Source organism: Rhipicephalus sanguineus, unplaced genomic scaffold (genome assembly GCF_013339695.2).
Source record: "Rhipicephalus sanguineus isolate Rsan-2018 unplaced genomic scaffold, BIME_Rsan_1.4 Seq6646, whole genome shotgun sequence".
Taxonomy (NCBI): Eukaryota; Metazoa; Arthropoda; class Arachnida; order Ixodida; family Ixodidae; genus Rhipicephalus; species Rhipicephalus sanguineus.
This window is the reverse complement of record NW_023615724.1, coordinates 63,861-67,489: the sequence shown is the minus strand read 5'-3', so window position 1 is coordinate 67,489 and position 3,629 is coordinate 63,861. Positions and strand designations below refer to the sequence as shown.

The window sequence follows — 3,629 nt, the reverse complement described above, 5'->3', positions numbered from 1 at the left end:
TATATAGGTAAGGCTGGTGACTTCATTCACCGATTAGCTGCGCACTTCATCTGCGAATGGTACGCTAAGCAGGGTGGTCAGGGCCTACATTTAACGGGAGCCGAATGTGGGCACTGCTTGAAGATTTTTGGGACATCAACAGTAATGCCATAATCGGTACTACCATGGACAAGTGTCCGGAAACACAAAACTTCAGCCATGATTTACAGATGCTTAAAGATGTTTTTTTTTTTTATTCGTGCAATTTCGGGCATCTGCGATAATATTTTCGCCGGCCTTGTTGCGGCTCTCCTGTTGCCATGTTGAGCTGTCATCCACCATTTCTGGGATGTCTTCAGAGGGCTTTTGTCGACTGGCTTCGTAAGTCTCTTCTGGCGACATCCTTTTCGAGAACTCCGGTCTTTCCTTCATTGGGTACTGTTCACGGATATTTCTAAAACAAGCACAAAAAGAAAAAAAATGTATGGTAAGTACAAGTTTCTCGCTGCCACACCACATGTCTTTCAGCGACCTGGTTAAAACAAAACAATGTTTGAGACCCCTACAATATTATTTCCCGTGCTCTCAAACCTGTGCTATTATTCTAACACTAATGTACCAGCTATCCCAGCAAGAAGTTTTACCGATTGTTCGAACCACGAAAACAGCTGCCGTCATGATCAAGTGCTACAATTTCCTACTATGTTTTTCAGAGAGAAACAACTTTTAATAATATTAAGGCTTCTTGGTTAATGTGGGTGTAGCCCCTTGTCCAGGGCCCTAACCTGCATTGTCAGTGACCTGAGAAAAATGAGTGCGTTATTCTTAGGTGGCACTGTATGCGATTCATCTATGAGAAAGCCTGCCAGATGTTTCGAAACTCCTGAACCAGAAGCCAAGCGAGTTAAGGCCATGGATGTTATAAACGACTTCGAAGCTCCGATGTTAAGCTTTAATCATTCCGAGCTTTCCTTGCTATTCGACCCAGTACGTCGTGAAACCAAAGATGTGAATGGCAGGAAGCGCTCACCTGTATGAATATCCGCCTGTAGAGACAAATTTGGAGACGCGTACGTAGACATGTGCGATGAAATTCTTGAAGCACAGGTTCACTGTTAGGCTTGACACCCGCAGTCTGCAGAGCAGGTTCCATTTATCCGCTTTCGCCGCGAGCCTTCCAGCTTCTCAGACCACCAGTTTCGAGAGAAGAGAGCAGTAAAATCTGCAAGAACAAACAAAGGGCAAGAAGCATAAGCACTCGTGTACGACAACAGAACAATATGGCTAACACGAAATCACACGTTTCAGCTCAAACATTTGCTAACTTCACGCACCTGAGAGTTAAAGGTAGCAGTACGTAGGGACGTCGAGCCGGGCTGTGTTAACGATGTTTCCGAGACTTGGACCCTTCCCCCACTTTTCGGGTCGCTCCTCCACGTATTCCTCAAGAGATCATCACATGGTTGCACTTGGGTGGTATTCAGTGTTTCGACGGCACAGGAGTGGCACTAGGTTGCCGGTAGCCAGATGCGGCCCTGGGCTGGGCGGTCATTCCTGGCCCCGGGCGATGTGATGGATGGGAGACGCTTGTTCCCCAGCGTCTCAAAGGTCCAGGCTCGAAATGGCGTTTGTCGACGCTACGGCTGGAGCGAGCGCCGCGAAGTGCCGAATTACTTTTTCGGCGTGGGTCACCTGCGAAAAGAGGAAAGGCACTCATTATAAAACACATTCGGTACTCTCCAAAAGGAAAAAAAATGACAAGGGTTAACGAAAACGCCGACCTTTCTTTGCTATTGCTTTGAGTCGAAGCGCCTGCCCTACTTGTTTTCGGAAGCTGACGGTTTTATTGCGATAGTGGACAGTCTCGGCTGGATTTTGCCGTCGCCGTCGCCGTCGCCGCCGTCATGCACCGTAATGTATAAGTATGTATATATATATAAAGGCCCCAAAGAAAAATAACTCAGAAAAATGCTTCCGAAGCGCGGAATCGAACCAGGGACCTCTTGATCCGCAGCGAGCGGCGCTATCCACTACGCACGAAACGCAGATCCTCCACGTAGCTAACGGCGAGGGTTATATACACATCATTTAGCGCTGGACGGACTCAGAGAAAGCAGGCGATAATAAGCGTTTCTTCATTACCAGCGAGGTGGCGCTAGGAGCCCGACGGGCGCATTTAAAAGTCGTCGGCGAGCTCGCTCGCTTCTGCTTATATTTGCGCATGGGAGAAGCTTGCCCTTCCGCTGTCTGCTCGCGCGGTTTTCTCGTGGAGAGGGGTAGAGGAATGTTTCACGCTTTCACCGTGATGTCCGCGCTCATGTTACGGCGCGTTTTTTTTTAAATTTCCACTACTTATATGCAGCTGACGATACCTAGTTTTCTAGTGTAGCTTGGAGGTTAATAGTGTAGATAAAAATATTCGGGCAATTAATGTGCACATTGCCTGTATTCTGCATTTTGCCTGCTACTCGCTATACCTACACAAGGAAAACCACGGAGACAGGTTCGCAGAGACTTGCTTCACTATGTGTCACTTGATCAGTTCGCTTGTAACACCTCAAGTAGATGATCGTACGTAGTGTACAAGGCATAAAAAAAACAAAAAACTCTTGACTCTTGGTGATATTCTATCGCCGCTACTTTCATTGTGAAGAAAAAACAGCGCTACAAATGGACGAGGACTAAGGAAGATGATGGAATCACCAACTAGCCCAAGTTTCTCTTCTAGCGCCGCTACTTTCTTTAGCCTTATTTGTTTTCCGTACTAATAAAAATAAACGAAAGCTTTGTACCACACGCGGCGCGCCCATGGATTAAGTCTCACAAGAAACGCAAATGCCCTGTTGGAAAACAAGCGCTATACTAAAGAAAGGTGCATGTAGAGAAAAAGAAGACTATGAGGTTCGAACGGGTCATCTGTGTCTGAGTCAGTCTGTCGCGTTTTTAATAATAGTTTGGTGCCGAAACCCCGGATCTAACAAAAGACCTTAAGATGGCCGATAGAGATGAACAAGAGGTCAATAGAAGACGTACCTCATCTTCGCTGAGGGCGTTGGTGGCCGAGTTGTTGGCGGGAGGGAGTACGCCCAGAGGCTGGCGAGTCGACACCGCAGGGGCCGAGGACGACAGCTGTGTGGGATGCGCTTCCAGCGCGATCTCCAGGTCTAGAATGTAGTCGATCACGTTCTGGATGATCTCGAGCCTCGTAAGCTTCTTGCTACGGGGCATGTTGGGCACCAGATCTTTGAGCTTGTCCAGGAGACCCTGTATGGCGCCACCCTGGCTCACGTTCGCGCTCCTCGCGGCTTGCGCGCCCTTTCGCCACCTTGGTCAGGCCGATCACCTGCTGTTGCTCGGTCTGCACCTTCATGGTCATAGTCCGACTGGGATGACGCCCGTGAAACAAAGAGAAGGCGAGCTTGCTATCCAGCTGCACGTTGCGCACGGCACTCGGTGTCAACAGGCCTTGTTTTTCGCCACGCCGAAATGGACGAAGGTGAAAACGAAACCTGGAGGGCACGAAGGACTGTACTGGAGAGAGTTCTCGAAGCAGGCTCGATCGCTCACGGCAGCACGGATTTGATTTCGGGTAGCGAGCGCTCCGAGCTTTTATACTGCCGCCCCGGCTTCCTCCGATGGGCGGTTCCCGT

General features: G+C 49.0%; 1 non-coding gene across 1 annotated transcript; it reads right to left on the bottom strand.

Annotated features, from left to right (window-relative positions):
• Window positions 1-234: 234 nt before the first annotated feature.
• On the bottom strand, window positions 235-3,629 carry LOC119378051 (uncharacterized). Its single transcript, XR_007414727.1, has 4 exons — window positions 3,013-3,629; window positions 1,314-1,671; window positions 1,010-1,201; window positions 235-433 (listed from the first exon to the last, which is right to left on the bottom strand). It is a non-coding gene; the product is annotated as an uncharacterized LOC119378051 (transcript).